The 17615-nt window shown below is 47.3% G+C and overlaps 1 protein-coding gene across 1 annotated transcript in view; it reads left to right on the forward strand.

The window, feature by feature from the left end:
- RAB3IL1 (RAB3A interacting protein like 1) overlaps positions 1-17615 on the forward strand; it is a 56395-nt gene that overhangs the window by 18152 nt on the left and 20628 nt on the right. The gene's annotated exons all lie outside the window — the stretch shown is intronic.

Consider the following 17615-nt stretch of genomic DNA (forward strand, 5'->3'; position numbering starts at 1 on the left):
TCAGCCTTGGAACTGTAAGCCTTTTTTTTTTAGGTACTGGGGCCAGAGATTGACCCCAGGACCTCATATGGGGGAAGCTGGCACTCAACCACTGAGCCACATTGGCTTCCATGAGTTGGTTTTTTCATTTGTTTGCTTGTTGTTGTTTTTTTGTGTTTGTTTTTGTTTTTAGGAGGCACTGGGAACCAAACCCGGGACCTCCCATGTGGAAAGCAAGTGCTCAATCCCTTGAGCCACAGCTGCTCCCTGGTGCTCTAAGCTTTTAACCTAATAAATTCCCATTATGAAAGTCAACCTATTTCTGGTATATTGCTCCCAGCAGCTTTTAGCAAACTAAAACTGCCACTATGAACACTGTTGTGCAAATGTCTGTTCACGTCTCTGCTTTCAGTTCTGGGTGCAGCCATGGGAATGGGATTGCTGGATCATATGGCAATTCTATATGAGTAGCTTCCTGAGGAACCACCAAACTGTCTTCTGCTGTCGCTGCACCATTTTATGTTCCATCACCAGCAACGAATTCTGTTCACTTGGTTTTCATTCTTTTTTCTTTCTAGACTGGGTAATCTCAATTGACCTGCAAGTTTTCCAATTCTTTCTTTTGCCTGCTCAAATCTTCTGTTAACCTCTAGCAATTTTCATTTCAGTTTTTCTCCTTTTCAACTCCAGAATTTCTATTTGGTTCCTTTTTAAAATTGCTGTCTCTTTGTTGATAATCTCTGTTTGGCGAGTTATCATTCTCACAGTTTCTTGTATCTCTTTGCACATGGTTCTCTTTAGTTTTTGAGCATATTTATAATGGTTGATTTAAGGTCTTAGTCTGCTAAAGCAAATGGTGCTTCCTCAGAGAGCTTCTATTCATTTCTTTTGTATGACTGTGTATGGGCCATAGTTTCTTGTTTCTTTGCATACTTCATGATATTTTGTTCAAAGTGAACATTTTGAACATTATAATGAGACAAATCTGGAAATCAGATTTTTCCCCATTCTATGATTTTGTTGTTGTTGTTACTGCCTGTTGTAGTAGTTGTTTGTTTAGAGACTTTTCTAAATTATTGTTTTTTAAAAGTCTGTATTCTTTGTTGTATGTGACCACTCAAATCTCTGGTCCATTGGCTTAGTGGTCAACTGGTCTTTCAAGAGATTCCCTTAAATGCCTGGAATAACATCGACAACAGTCGTTGCAGATGAACTGTGTTTGTGTTGGGGTATGTCTTCAACGTTCAGCCAGGGAGTTTATAATGTGCTTTAGCTTTCACTTCTTGCTTGCACAGTCTGAAGGTCGGCCAGAGGTGAGAGTTTGGGTCTTCTCAGGTCTTTTCTGAGCAGATACCCAGCCCTGTGCATGTGCATGGACTTCTAGATTCCCAGGAATATGTGGGAAGTTTTCAAAGCCCCTATTCCCCAAAGCATCTCATCCTCCAGCCTTTCCTCCTAAGCTGTTCAGTTTGTCTACTGTTTGCCCCAACTGTTGTCCTTTGCCCCAGGTAGCAGCAGCTAATAATTTGCCTTAAATGTTTTTGACAAATGCTCCCTGGGTAGCCATCTCAGACCAGGGAGAATTCCGAATTAGGCAAAATCAGGTCAAGCCCTTTGAAGCGGGCCTCCAGGGAGCCATCAGACAGGTCAACACAAACAACCACAATTCCTTAAAAATCAGGTCCACTCAGCTCCCTAGAGCATATTCTGGAAAGGTGGGTTGTTGTCTTCGAGGCTCCTGGTCAGGTAAGGAGCAGGGGGTGACACCAGAGTAAGTTTAAATGCCACAAAACTCTTACTATGATTCATATTTTTTTCTGATTAAGTATTTGAATGGTTGCTATAATTTTTTATTGGTTTCCCACATTCTGATAAGGTTGATTCTGACAGTTTATTAGCTGCTTTTGTGGCGGGGTGGACTTTTGGAGTTCCTTTCTCCTCCTTTTTGCTGGTATCCCAGTCTTTTTCTTTTGCTAGCATAAAAGTATTTGACATAAAAATAATTATTCAGTATATACAAGTTAACATTCTGTTTTTTAAGCAATGTAATGGCATACCACAAGATTTTCTGCTTGCCTATATTAGTCTTCATAAATATCTATTTTAATAGTTCATTTGACAGGTATTTATTGGGTACCTTTGACCTTGCGGTCACTCTCCCAGGCTCTGAATATACAATACAAAATGAGGCCCTGCTCCTATGGCACTCACGTTTTAGAAGGGGAGACAAATAAGAGACATATTAATAAATTGTGAGAGTAGAAAAGCATGTTAGATAGTAAAATATATAGTCTCCTAGGACATTTTTCATGTCCATCAACATTATGTCTCTAAGAGTCATCTGTATTGCACGTAGCTGTGGTTCATTCTTTTTTCCTGCTGGATAATATTGGGTTGTATGAACATAACTGTGGTCTGAAAGATGCCTCCCAAACACATCAAGCCCTAAACACGGGAACCTGTGAATGTTACCACATAGGGAAACATGGTCTTTGAGTTGTGATTAAAGTGAGGATCTTGAGATGGGAAGATTATTTTGGATTATTGGGGTTGGCCCTAAAGGTAACCACAAGAATCCTATGAGAGGGATGCAGAGGGAGAGTTGACAAAGGGCAAAGGGGAAAGGGAAGCCTGTGGTAGAGGCTGCAGTGAAGCCAGCAGCCATAGACACCAGGAGAGGCCAGGGGTGGACTCTCCCTTGAGCCTCCAGAGGGAGTATGGCCCTGATGACAGTTTTATTTTGGGGCCAGTGATATTGATTTCAGACTTCTGGCCTCTGGAATGGTAAGGAAATTAACTCCCATTGCCTTAAGTCATTCCATTTGTGGTCATTTGTTACGTTAGCCACAGGTAACTCTTAGTTTGTCCAAGTCGCTATCACAAATACCATGCAATGGGTTACCTTAAATAATGGGCATTTATTGCCTCAAGTTTTGAGGCTAGAAGTCCAAAACTAAGATATGTACAAGGCTCAATTTCCCCCCAAAACTGCTGTGTCCTGGTGCTGGCTGCTGGTAATCCTTGGGAGTCCTTGGCTTGTATCTCTGCCTCCATCATAGGGTGGTGCCCTCTCTTTCTAGCTTCTGTGACTTCCAGGTTCTTTTTATAAGGCCTCCAGTAATAAGGTCTAAGCCCCATCCTGCTCAATTCTCCACACCTTAACTCAAAAGATCCTATTTACAATGGGTTCACACCCACAGGGATGCAATTAAGGATGGAGAAAATGTGTACACAATTCAACCTATCATAGAAACTAATACATGTTTTGGTGTCAAGAGTGGGGTGCTGAGCAGAGTTGCAACTCCTACTCTCTGGTTCATTGGTCTTACCCAGGTCAGCTAACAGGGAGTTGAAGATGGTCAACCACCACACCAGGGAATCAAGAGTGCCTACAACTGCAAGCAGAGGAATTGCATCCACCATCCATGTGGAATCTAAGCCCCCTCTTGATGTAGAGGTGGAGTGGACATCACCCTCCCAGGGTCCACAGAATGGAGGAATAAAATATGGACTAGAGTGGACTTACTGATATTCTACTATAAAACTATTGTGATGAGTAATAGAAGAAATTTTAGCATCGAGGTGGAGAAAGTGGCCACAGTAGTTGCTGATGGCAGGGACAGGGAAGAAGAGATGTGATGTGGGGGCATTTTTGGGATTCTGAGTTGTCCTAAATGATATGGCAGGTCAGATGCTGGACTTTATATATCCTGCCATAACCTACTGAATGTACTAGGGGTGGTTGACCATCATTATAAGTTTTAGAATCAATTTTTATAGTTAAAATATGTTTATTATAATTTTAATTGGGATCACATTAGTTTTCTAGATTAATTTTGGGAGAATTGACATTTTAATGATATTGAGTCACTCATCTCTAGACTATGATATGTCTTTTAAGATGTTTTTGTGTCGTTCAGATTATTTTAAAGTTTTCTTCATTTAGTTCTTGCAGATTTTTTTAGCTTTATTCCTTTTCATTTTATCTATTTTTTCTTCCATTTTACCCTTTAATTATAGCTTGTGTAATTTTTTAGATTTGTATATTAATTTTGTATCCAGTCACTTGCTGAAATCTGTTTTAATGTCTTTAAAATCAGTTTCTTACAAATTATTCTGCCTGCAAATACTGATTTGGTAGACTTTCCTTAATGACCTCCCAATGAACCAAAAATTTCCTAGAGTTCATGTGCTCATGCAGTCCCTTCCCTTAACTCTTGGCTTGGTTATATGACCGGATTTTCTCAGTGAAACATTAACAAGTATAATGCAAGTGAACTTGTTGTCTAATTAATAAAATGACCATCTGAGTTAAAAAAAAAAAAAAAAGAGTGAGGTGCTGGGGAGTGGACGTAGTTCAAGTAGTTGAGTGCCAGCTTCCCATGTACGAGGTCCCAGGTTTGATCCCCAGGACCTCCTAAATCAATCAATAAATCAAACGAAAAAAACTCAACTCTCATTGGGGAGTGGATATAGCTCAGTGGTTGAACATCTGCTTCCCATGTACGAGGTCCTGGGTTCAATCCCTGGTTCCTCCTGAAAAAAAAAGAGTGGGGGTGATCAACATTGTGGATGTAAATTAATAGCACTGAAGTAAATATTCAAATATAGTTAAAAGGCGGGAAATTTTAGGTTGTATATGTTACTAGAATAAAATTTTTTTAAAAAAAAACCCATAAGACTGTATAACACAAACAGTGACCCCTACTGTAAATGATGGACTATAGTTAATAGACAATTACAGAAAGATTCTTTCATGAATTTTAACAAATTTACCACCTTAATGCAAAGTGTTAGTAACAGGCTAGTGTATGGGAACCCTGCTTTTCATGCATGATTTCTCTGTAAACCTACAACTTCTCTAATAGAAAAAAAAAAGAGTGGAGTACCACTGTAACAAAAACTTAAAAATATGGAAGTGGCTTTGGACTTGGGTAATGGGTAGAGGCTGGGAGAATTTTGACAAGCCCGGTAGAAAAAGCCGAAATTTCCTTGAACAGATGGCTGGTAGAAATCTGGGTGCTAAAATCTCTGCCAGTGAGGGCTCAGAAGGAAGTGAGGACAATATTATCAGATTTTTGTTATATAGTGGCAGAAAGCTTAACCAAATGATGTGTCACAGTTGTGAAGAAAGCAGAACTTACAAGTGGTGAACTTAGATATTTAGCTGAGTACATTTCCAAGCAAAGTGCTGAAGATGTGGCCTTGATTCTTCTTGCTGCTTCTTTTAGTGTGCCAAAGGGCTGCCAAGGCAAAATACAAGAAACGAGTTAGCTTTTTTTTTTCTAGGAGGTATCAGGGATTGGACCAGGAACCTCATACGTGGTATAATAGTCAGCCAAGGGGGTGCTGATGCAAAGAACCAGAAATCTGTTGGCTTTTACAAAGGATGTTTATTTGGGGTAGAAGCTTACAGTCACAAGGCCATAAAGAGTAAGCTACTTTCCTCACCAAGGTCTGTTGCCACATGTTGGAGCAAGATGGCTGCCAACATCTGCCAGGGTTCAGGCTTCCTCTTCCTCTTAAGGCTCCGTGGGCCCAGCTTCTGAGCTCAGCTGTAGGCTGGCATAGGGCTTGTCTCTCTTCCCAGGGCTGGGCTCTTTCCAGGCTCAACTGCTCTGCGCTCTCCACAAGGCCAGCTGTAAACTATCATGCTCATGGCTTAGCTCTCTCCCTGGGGCCCCAGCGTCAAAAAAACTCAGCTTGCTCTTCTGCAGCAAGGGGGCGGGGACTCAACGTCCTACTGACTTGGCTGAATCAAAGCCCTGATCTTAATTTAATCAAGTAAAGTTGAAATCTCTGCGTTTACTACAATCAAAGGGTATCACACCCACAGGGACAGACCGGTTTCCAAACATAATCAATATTTATTTTTGGAATTCATCAATAATATCAAACTGCCACACACAGGAAGCAGGCACATAAACCAATGAGCTACACTCTCTCCCCTTGTTGGCTTTTTTTTTTTTTTGAGGTACCGAGGCCAGGGATTGAGCTCAGGACTGCATATGTGGGAAACCAGAGCTCAACCACTGAGCCACATTGGCTTCCCTGGGTTGTTTTGCTTGTTGTTGTTTTTTCAGGAGGCACCAGGAACAAACCCGGGAGGCAGGAGTCAAATGCTTGAGCCACATCTGCTTCCCACTTGTTGGTTTTTATCAAGGGTATTTATTTATTTTTTAAAAAGATTTATTTTATTTATTTCTCTCCCCATCCCCCCGTTGTCTGCACTCTGTGTCCATTCACTGTGTGTTCGCTTGCATTATCTGGTAGAACTAGGAAACTGCATCTCTTTTTTCTGTTGTTGTTATTGCATCATCATCCTGCGTCAGCTCTCTGTGTGTGCAGTGCCACTCCTGGGTGGGCTGCACTTTTTTCATGCAGGGAGGCTTTCCTTGCAGGGTGCACTCCTTGAGCATGGCACTCCTTGCGCAAGGCAGCACTGTGTGTGGACCAGCTCACCACATGGGTCAGGAGGTCCTGGAGATTGAACCCTGGCCCTCCATATGGTAGGCAGAGGCTCTATCAGTTGAGTCACTTCTGCTTCCCAAGGGTATTTATTTAGGATGAAAGCTTACAGTTCCAAGGCCGAGGAAAGTCAAATTCAAGGTACCATAAGAGGTGCTTTCTCACCAAAGTCAGCTGCCACATGTTGAAGCAAGATGGCTGCCATGTGTTGAAGCAAGATGGCTGCCATGTGTTGAAGCAAGATGATGGGTGATCTTTGCCTGGCTCCTCCTTCCCCTCCAAGCATCCTCTCTCAGGCTCAGCTGTTATTTCTTCCCAATTTCAGCTGCAAGCTGGCATAGGGCTTGTCTTTTAGGGCCACCTGTATCAGTCTCAGTTGTTCCACTCTCTTCCCAAGTTCAGCTGTAAGCTAGCAGGCATACAAAGGGCATGGTCTCCTCTTGAGCTGGTCCATGGGCCCAGCCTCTTGCTTAAGCAATCCTCTCTTACAGAGCAGGATCAAACATGGCAGTTCCCTTTTTCCTGTCTCTGTCTGTGTGAGTCCATTTATATCAGACCCAGCAAGGGGACAGGGACTCAACCTGAGTCAGGCCTCACTGCTGTAGTCTAATTCAAAACCCTAAAGTGATCTTATCAAGTAATCTAATCAAATGCCCCTCAACTAGATGTAATGCAATCAAAGGGTCTCACACCCAGAGGAATAGATTAGTTTACAAACATAATCTTTCTCTTTTTGGGAGATTCATAAAATAATCTCAAACTGCCACACTGCTTGTAGTAAAATTCAGGAGGAAAGTGATAAATCAAGGAAAGACTTAAGCAAAAAATGAACCAGCACTTGATGATTTGAGAAATTCTCAGCCCACACAAATTGCAAATGTACTAAAATTAGGAGATTCACAGTTAGGAAAGTATGCCCTAAAGGGTGTGGCTGGAAAGCCTTTGCTAGTGCTGAAGAGATTAGGTGTGTGCATTATGGACCCACTCAACCATATCTGCAGAAAGCAGGAATAGACATGGGATTACCCAGGAATGGCCTGTGGAGGACCCGCTTGTCTAATGGCATGAATCACTGTGACATACACAGAAGACCCACATGCTTTTTTTTTTTTAAGATTTATTTATTTATTTATTTCTCTCCCCTCCCTCCCCCACCCTGGTTGTCTGTTCTCTGTGTCTATTTGCTGCGTCTTCTTCTTTGTCCACTTCTGTTGTTGTCAGCTGCATGGGAATCTGTGTTTCTTTTTGTTGCGTCATCTTGTTGTGTCAGCTCTCCATGTGCATGGCACCATTCATGGGCAGGCTGCACTTTCTTTCATGCTGGGCGGCTCTCCTTTCAGGGCGTACTCCTTGTGCGTGGGGCTCCCCTACGCGGGGGACACCCCTGTGTGGCACGGCACTCCTTGCACGCATCAGCACTGCACATGGGCCAGCTCCACACGGGTCAAGGAGTCAAGCTCCACACGGGTCAAGGAGGCTGGGGTTTGAGCCGCCGACCTCCCATGTGGTAGGCGGATGTCCTATCCATTGGGCCAAGTCCACTTCCCACATGCTTTTGATGTAAGGAGAAACAACATGATCTTGGACTGAAAGGGACAAAGAATGAAATGAAGGAAGGCTGTTGGACTCCTAAAATTCTACAGGTAGTAAACATATTGACAAAACTACTCAGCTGCAAACACGTGCTACCTTTCAAGAAAAAAGGACGTTTCTAAGGGCAGAACCGTGATGGAGTCTTAGATCCAGAGGCTGGAGCTCCAGGCTGTACAGAATTATTCCCAGGCCTTGAAACCCACCAACCTCTTTCTCCCATCTATTTTCTCCCTTTTCTGTAACTGTTATACTATGTCCCACCACTGTATTTTGGGAACAGATTAACTGTTTTCTGGTTTTACAGGTCTGGAGATGGAGAGGAATCTTGCCCCAGAATGGATCATACTCAACCATATCCGAGTTATATGATTTAGATGATGAGATTTTGGATTTTATGCTGATGATATTTTGATTATATCTTGGACTTGATTTGATGCTGTAATGGGATGAGACTTTTGGGGATCAATGTATTTTGCATGTGGGACAGATGTGAATCTTTTGGGGTCAGACCAGACTCTGGAAGTTGAAAATACCCCACTTCCTCCCACTAAAGGTATCAGATCCTAATCCCTGGAACCTGTGTTACCTCGTATGGAAGCAGTATACTTGTGATGTGATTAAGGTAATGTCTTGAGATGCGGACATTATTTTAGAAGATCAGAGTTGGCCCTAAATGCAATCACATATATATTTAAAAGAGGAAGATGTGGCACAGGCAAAAGAGGAAAAGATGATATGAAGACTGAAGCAGAAATTGTTCAAAATGGCGGCATAGGGAGCAGCTGTAGCTCAAGTAGTTGAGCACCTACTTTCCATGTGCGGGGTCCTGGGTTCAATCCCCAGTACCTCCTTTAAAAAAATGATGTCACAGTAGTGGAAGGTACCCTGATAACATCCCATAATGTGCCAGCCTCTTGATCTGCTGCTGCATTCTGGACTGGTTGTCCTCTGCCTACATAGACTCCCAGGATCCACCCTTGCTATCATCCTGAAAAGTCCCTTCCTATGAGGATATCCATCATATTGGATGAAGAGTCCACCCCACTCCATTATGACCTTATTTTAACTTGCCTAATTCCATCTCTAATAACCCTACAGGGTCACATTCTGAGACATTGGGGGTTAAAAATTCAACATATCTTTTTTGGGGGTGACAATTCAACCCATAACAAGTTCTAAATATTTTTAATTCCATCATAATTTCTTCTTTACCTCTGAACAATTCAGAAGTTTTTTTTTTTTAAGAAATGCTTTTTAAAAAATATTTTATTTATTTATCTCTCCCCATCCCCTTGTTGTTTGCAATTCCTGTGTCTGTCTATCTTTTTTGTTTCTTTAGGAGATACCAGGAACCAAACCCAGGACCTCTGATGGGGGAGGGAGGCCCCTTATTGCTTGAGCCACCTCCATTCTCTCCTTTGTTGTATCTCTCATTATGTTTTCCCTCTTGTGTCTCTTGTTGCATCATCTCATTGCGCCAGCTCACTGTCCTGCTCGTCTTCTTTAGGAAGCACCAGGAACCAAACCACGGATCTCCCACATGGTAAGCAGGAGCTGAATTGCTTGAGCCACATCCGCTTCCCTAGGAGTAGGTTTTTAAATTTCCAAAGTAATTTATCTTTTTGATAATGAATTCTAACTTAATTCCACTTGTGGTCTAAGAATATGGTCTAATTGCTACTCAAAATGTGAACCAGTGCTTGTCTGTGAAAGTTTCATTTGTTTCTTTTTAAAATCTACTTGAGGGAAGCGGATGTGGCTCAACTGATAGAGTATCCATCTACCATATGGAGGGTCCAGGGTTCGATCCCCAGGGCTTCCTGACCCATGAGGTAAGCTGGCCTATGTGCAGTGCTGCCACGTGCAAGGAGTTCTGTGCCACACAGGGTTGTCCCCATGTAGGGGTGCCCCATGGACAAGGAGTGTGCCCTGCAAGGAGAGCTGCCCCACGTGAAAAATGTGCAGCCTGCCCAGGTGTGGCGCTGCACACACGGAGAGCTGGCACAGCAAGATGATGTAACAAAGAGACACAGTTTCCCAGTGCACTGGATAATGCAAGCGGATGCAGAAGAACACACAGTGAATGGACACAGAGAGCAGACAACAGGGGGTAAGGGGAGAGAAATAAATAAAAATAAATCTAAAAAAATATCTACTTGGTTCTTAATAACTCTTGTTGTTCATTCATCTTAGTTCATACATAACCTTTTTACAAATTCTACCCCACCCCCATTGTCTGCTCTCTGTGTCAATTTGCATGTGTTCTTCTGTGTCTATTTGCATTCTATTTGCATATCAGCAGCACTGGGAATCTGTGTCTCTTTTTGTTGCATCATCTTGCTGCATCAGCTCTCCATGTTGTGGCGCCACACCTGGGTGGGCTGTGCTTTTTTCATGCAGGGTGGCTCTCCTTGCAGGGTGCACTCCTTGTGCATGGGACTCCCCTACATGGGAGGCACCCCTGCGTGGCACGGCATTCCTTGTGCGCATCAGTACTGCGCATGGGCCAGCTCACCACATGTGTCAGGAGGCCCTGGGTTTGAACCCTGGACCTCCCATGTGGTAGGCAGACACTCTATCAGTTGAGCCACATCTGCTTCCCCATACATAACCTTTTCACATTGTGTTTGCTAAACCCCAGCATCTGGAGTCCTAGCGCACCTAAATCTGTGTGTGTTGTTTCTGCTGATTCTCCCTCAGAGTGGCCAGGCCTCCTCCTGCACTACTGATCCCAGATTTTGAGCTCCTGATCCCAGATTTTGAGCTCATCCTTCCATACTAACCAGCAATGATCTTGCAGATCTAAGTTACCTCCATATTAACCAGCGGTAATCTTGCTGATCTAAATTAGGAGTTCCTCAACGTGCTTCAGAGTCCTGTCATGCTTGTACCTGTCACACAGTGTTGTAATTAGATACCTGAATCCCCGCAACATACTCTTCCCAAACTGCATACTTCATTAGTACAGAAATTTTGTCTGTCTTGTTCATTAATATATCATCAGCACCTAGAAGATTCTCATTATGTATTTGTTGAATGATTGAACACCTCTACTGGACTTCTGATGTTTTTCTTATTAATTTTTGTGAAGTCTTCATATGTTAACAGTGTTAACACTTTGCCATTTTCTGGGAATCTTTCCTTCAGGTTATTTGCCTTTTTTTTTTTTTTTAAAGATTTATTTATTTTTTATTTATTTAATTCCCCTCCCCTCCCCTGGTTGTCTGTTTTCTGTGTCCTTTTGCTGCGTCTTGTTTCTTTGTCCGTTTCTGTTGTCATCAGTGGCACAGGAAGTGTGGGCGGCGCCATTCCTGGGCAGGCTGAACTTCTTTCGCACTGGGCGGCTCTCCTTACAGGGTGCACTCCTTGCGCGTGGGGCTCCCCTACGCGGGGGACACCCTTGCGTGGCACGGCACTCCTTGCGCGCATCAGCACTGCGCATGGGCCAGCTCCACACGGGTCAAGGAGGCCCGGGGTTTGAACCGCGGACCTCCCACGTGGTAGACGGACGCCCTAACCACTGGGCCAAAGTCCGTTTCCCCGCCTTTTTTTTTTTTTTTTAAGATTTATTTTATTTTTAAATTTATCCCACCCACCCCCCCTTGCCTCCTGTGCTTGCTGTCTGCTCTCTGTGTCCATTCACTGTCCATTCTTCTGTGTCTACTTGTCTTCTCTTCTTGTGTTCTCTTTAGGAGGTACTGGGAACTGATCCTGGGAACTCTGATGTGGGAGAGAGGCTCTCAATCACTTGAGCCACCTCAGCTCCTGGGTTTGTTGGGTTTCTCATTGTCTTTCCTCTGGGTCTCTTTTTTTGTTGTCATCTTGTTGCATCAACTCGCCACACAGGCCAGCTCTTTGCAGTGCAGGCTAGCCCACCTTCACCAGGAGGCCCTGGAAACCGAACCTGGGCCCCCCCATATGGTAGATGGGAGCACTATTGCTTGAGCCACATCTACTTTCTTTCTTTTTTTTTTTTTTTAATTTTTTTTTTAAAGATTTATTTTTATTTATTTAATTCCCCTCCCCTTCCCCGGTTGTCTGTTTTCTGTGTCTTTTTGCTGCGTCTTGTTTCTTTGTCCGCTCCTGTTGTCGTCAGCGGCATGGGAAGTGTGGGCGGCGCCATTCCTCGGCAGGCTGCTCCCTCCTTCGCGCTGGGCGGCTCTCCTTATGGGTGCCCTCCTTGCACGTGGGGCTCCCCTACGCGGGGGACACCACTGTGTGGCACGGCACTCCTTGCGCGCATCAGCACTGCGCATGGGCCAGCTCCACACGGGTCAAGGAGGCCCGGGGCTTGAACCGCGGGCCTCCCATGTGGTAGACGGATGCCCTAACCACTGGGCCAAAGTCCGTTTCCCTACTTTCTTTATTTGCCTTTTAATTTTGGTTATTTGGGAGGAAGGGAACATAGAGAAGTTTAAAAGTTGAATGTAGGGAAGCAGATGTGGCTCAAGCAACTGGGCTCCCTTCTACCATATCGGAAGTCCAGGGTTCGATTCCCAGGGCCTCCTGGTGAAGGCAAGCTGACCCGTGCAGCGTGCTGACCCACACAGGAGTGCTGGCCCATGTGGGGTGCTGGCCCACTTGGGGAGCTGGCACAGCAAGATGATGCAACAAAAAGAGACACAGGAGAGACAATAAGAGATGCAGCAGACCAGGGAGCTGAGATGGCTCAAGAGATTGAGCACCTCTTTTCCACTCCAGAAGCTCCCAGGATCAGTTCCCGGTGCCTCCTAGAGAGAAGACAAGCAGACACAGAAGAACACACGGCGAATGGACACAGAGAGCAGACAGCAAGCGCAAAAACAACAGGGATGGGGGGCTAAATGTTTTAAAAAGTTGAATGTAGACAGATATATTGATCTTTTCTATTAAGATCTCCTCAGACGCTTCTAAGTTGAGAAAGTCTTTCTCTCTCTGGATATTTGGTAAGTGCTCACTTCTATTTTCTATGCATAACAATGTCAACTGAATCTTACCAAATCAGGGCTCGGATCCTGTCAGGCTCCTTCTCAAAAATGTTTAACAGTCCCCCTGGGGCCCCCAGAATAAAGTCCAAATTCTCTAGCTTGGCCTTCAGGGTTTTTCTTGATCCAACCCTAACCTGCCTTTCTAGGCTTTTCTTTACTATCCCCCACCTCAGCCTGATCTCCAGCCAAAGTGAATGATTAGCCTAACTCTGTAGAGCCCTGGCCTTTCCACCTCCAAGCCTTTGTTCCTGCTGGTTCCTCTGTGCAGAATGCCCTTTCTCTATTTCTATATATTTGTTTATTAATTTTTGTAAATTTATCCCCTCCCCCCTGCAGCTTGCTTGCTGTCTGCTCCCTGTGTCCATTTGCTATGCGTTCTTCTGTGTCTGCCTGTCTCTCTTTTGTTGTGTCATCTTGCCGTGCCAGAGCTCTGCAGGCACGGGCCGACAGGTCTTCATGGACACAGGCCAGCTTGCCTTCACAAGGAGGCCCTGGGACGTGAACCCAGGGCCTCATATATGGTAGACGGGAGCCCAATTGGTTGAGCCACAGCTGCTTCTCTTTTTCTATATATTTAAACCTTACTGTATTAGTCAGCCAAAGGAGTGCCGATGCAAAATACCAGAAACCGGTTGGTTTTTATAAAGGGTATTTGTTTGGGGTAGGAGCTTACAGTCCCAGGACATAAAGCATAAGTTACTTCCCTCACCAGAGTCTATTGCCACGTGTTGGAGTAAGATGGCTGCTGACGTCTGCCAGGGTTCAGGCTTCCTGGGTTCTTCTCTTCCCGGGGTTCATTTCTCTTTGGGCTCAGCTCCTCTGGTTTCTCTACAAGGTCAACTGTAGACTATGAGGCGCTCTAGGCTTTGCCTCGCTCTAGAAGGCCAGTTGTAGACTATCAGGCAAATGGCTTTGTCTCTCTCCCTGGGGCTCGATTCTCTCTGGGCTCAGCTGCTCTGCTCCTCTGTGTATTTACTTCCCAGGCTCTAGCTCAAAACTCCAACATCAAAACTCCAACATCAAAACTTCAACCTCCCTTCTCTGGGGAGCAGTTTCTCTGAGTCCCCACCCCCTTGGGGTCTACTGACATGGCCCAATCAAAGCCTTAATTGTTATTTAATCAAATAAAAGTAAAACCTCTGAATCCAATACATTCTGATATGCCCAGAGGAAAAGACCAGTTTACAAACCTAATCCAATATTTCATATTGGGATTCATCAATTATATCAAACTACCACACTTACTCTTCAAGCCCTACTTTCTCTAAAAAGCCTCCTTTTATCCTTCCTCAGGAGAGGGTGAATGGTAGAGGGATAAGAACAAGGCAAACCTGGATTAAAATCCTAGTTCCTTCGTTTGTTAATTGTTGGTCAAATCCTTTAACCTCTCCAAGCCTCAGTCCCCGCATCTTTAAAATGGGAGTAGAAAGCAATGAAGGATGGCGTTTAGTGGCTGAAAATGTGGACCAAGTCACAAACTACTGTGACCGTGCCAGATAACATAAGTAAAGTTCCTAGCACGTCCGGCTCCACCCTGCATTCCACAATTTTGGAAGGCAGCGACAAGCTGTCCTGGGGGCCACACCCTCCTCCACGAGTCCAGTCTATCCCTGAAGGCTTGGCCAGGTCTTGAATTCCACTAGTGGCTGAGCTTTCCTGCCGGGGAGAGGGGAGCGGACAAACAGGTCCCTCCTCCAGGGATCCCGTCTTGGCCGCCAGGCACTTTGGGGGAGTCCCTCACACCTCTTTGGTCCCATCCTCCTTCCCATCCTCTTCATGAGCGCCAGTGGTTTAGCTGCCAGGAAATGTCTGAGCACATCTCCAAAAGGCACTCCCCAGCTCCTGTCCCTCTCCGCTGACACCCCACAATATGCTGACGAGTCAAGTGGAGCAAGGATAATCCTAATTTTAATGTGGGTACGCTGAGGCTCCAGCAAGCTTCCATGTGGTAACGTCGAGTACTTGTACCAGGGAAGAGGTTTCCTCAAGGGGCTCCCGGAGGCCTGGGCAGCTGTGGTGGGGATACTGGGGGAGTCTGACCCCGGAGCAGGGTAGGGTGCAGGAATCCTGGCTCTCGGAGCCTCTACTCCTTTGTCCCTAAGGGGTTAGGGAGCTTTGTCCCTAAGGGGCTAGGGAGCTCGGTGTCTGTGACTTCGGGAGGTTCTCTGGCCCGTGTTTGGGAAGAGCAAGGAGAAGGAGCCACTGGCTGGGCTGCTTGCGTGTGTGTCTTCAGGGCTAGGGACCTCCTAATTGAGGAGAGCCGGCTTAGAAAGAGGATTCTAGCCTGTCTGATGCCCGGCATGCTGCGTCACCTGCGGCGTGGGCCTGCCCCTGGGGACCCCAGGTGCCGTCTCCAAAATGGGGGTGGCATTCTCCAAGTTCTCTCTGGGGCCGGGCCCCTCCCCACGCCCAGACTGTCCCCGCCGCCTGACTTCACCGGGTCGGTCTGACTCAGCCTCTGACACCATTTGGCTGCCTCCACCCTGTCCTGCCCTCCCCCCGGGGGACCTGGGCGCACTCCAGCTCTCCACCCAGGTGGGGCTGGGCAGCCAGTGGTCCTGGTCAGAGCTGGGGACGTGGTGGGGGGGGGGGGCGTCCAGGCCCACGTTTGACCTCCTGAGCCTCTTCTCCTCTCCCTGGAGCCAGCCTCTTTTCCTCCCTCCCTCTTGAAATACGAGCTCAGAGATCCAGGGCGAATGCTCGCTGCAGAACATTCCAGCCAGTTGTCCAAATACTCCGCACAGCTGGTGCAGGGCAGGGCAGCCAGAGCCCAGCTGTCGGGGAGCCCCCGGCTGTCATTTTCACGGGTGTCCTCAGCCCGAGGGCCAGTTCCTGGCTGCCCGGAGGGGGTCCCCGGGGCTGAAGGCACACCCCGAAGGAAGAGCCCCTTGCCTCCTGGGACTTGCCCAGGGCCTCCCTCCTGAGAGCCTGGCCCCTGCTGGGGAGCCTCTACCTGTCCCAGGGCTTGGCCAGCCAGGTGGGCACGGCCGCCGGGAGGTGGCCAAGCTACGGGCGGGCCGGCAGGTGGCCTCAAGAGCCTCCCCTCGTGACCGGGCTCTGGCTGGGAGGGCGGGAGGAATGAGCAAGCCGGGAGGCGACCTCAGGCAGCAGTGCTCACTGGCCAGCGCTCTCAGCCCGCCCACCTCTTGGCTCCCCCTTCCTGGGTTAGCCCAGACAGGTCCCCCTCCAGCCTCGGGCTCCTCCTCTGCAGCAGGAGAGGGTTGAACCTCTTGTGATTCTGACTTTTCTAAGCAGTGACAGCCACGGGCGAGTCTTCCCAGCTCCCCATCCGGTCAGCTGTCGAAGTGTCCAGGAAGTAGCATGTTTTTCTGCAGAGCCCGGGCAGCGGCTCTGACTCGGTTTCCTTCCGAGGGGCAGGTTGGGGCTCGGCAGGAAGAGGGGCCCGACTCCCGCCGGCTCTGCCGCTAGCCAGGCGAAGCCCCTTTCCCTCCTGCCCCCTCGGGGTAACGGGGAGACCCCCCCTTCTTTTCACACATCCTGTTTTCCATTAATTGTTTCCAGGTGGGCCCAGAGGTTGCCCAGCAGAGGAAGGTGGGGGCACGGGAGGGTTAGCAGGGGGTTCAGCGAGGAGCAAAAACAGGAAGGGGGTGGGAGCGGGCCATGGAAAATTCACTGCCAGGAAAGGGAGGCCAGCATCTGGTTTGCGTTAGGCCGAGGGAGCTTCGAAGCCCGAGTGGGAGATATTGTTATTCCCGGGCTGGGCGTGACCGCCGGCGTGACACGGGTCAGAACTGGCAGCTTCCCCGCAGCAGCTGGACTCAGAGGCTGATGGGAAAGAGGGAAGGCACAGGAGAGGGGACTTGGAAACTCTCAGTCTACACTGTGGCAGACACTTCACAAATGTTATCTTCTTTGACCTTCGGAACCTCACGGGGGACAACTGTGCCCATTTTATAGATGAGCTAACTGAGGCCCAGAGAGGTTAAGTAACTTGCCCAATGCCACACAGCCAGGGACTGGCAGAACTAGGATTAAAACTCAGCCCTACTGAGATGGGGTGGCAAATTCCATGGGTGGATCAAAGCTGATCGTGCACCCCAAGTGGGCATTGAGATGGATTTGGTGTTGAAGGCAGGCCAGCCTCTGCCCACAGAGCCACGCAGCTCGCCCGACTGTTCGGTGCGGCACTCGCCACGACACAGGCTGGCCGTGTGTCTGAGATCCCTCCAATGTAGCACCTGGAGGGGAGGGAAGCAATCCATCCGGGAAAGCTTCCTGGAGGAGGGAGCGTGAGGAAAGAGAAATTCATCAGCAGGCGGAGGCTGCAGATAGAGGGGATAGCGTGGGGAAAGAGGGTATGGGCGGCGTGTGTGGGCAATGGCAGCTGGTCTGGTGTGTGTTAGAGGGCAAGCTGAAGGTGAGACCCACATCGGCTGCTAGTGGCGGGGCCGGGGCTGGACTGGCCCTTTCCAACGTGCTGTCCCGGGCGGACCTGGCTGAAGTCCGGGGCCTCAGGTCCGTCATCCCCCCTCCCCGGGAGGTGTCCCACCTTCCTGGCCCAGGGCCCGGGCAGGAGGCCCCCGGTGCCTTCTGCTGCCCGCTGAGCCACGGGAGTTAATAATTACGGGGTGTAAGGAGATAGAGGCC

Source organism: Dasypus novemcinctus, chromosome 10 (assembly GCF_030445035.2).
Source record: "Dasypus novemcinctus isolate mDasNov1 chromosome 10, mDasNov1.1.hap2, whole genome shotgun sequence".
Lineage (NCBI taxonomy): Eukaryota > Metazoa > Chordata > Mammalia > Cingulata > Dasypodidae > Dasypus > Dasypus novemcinctus.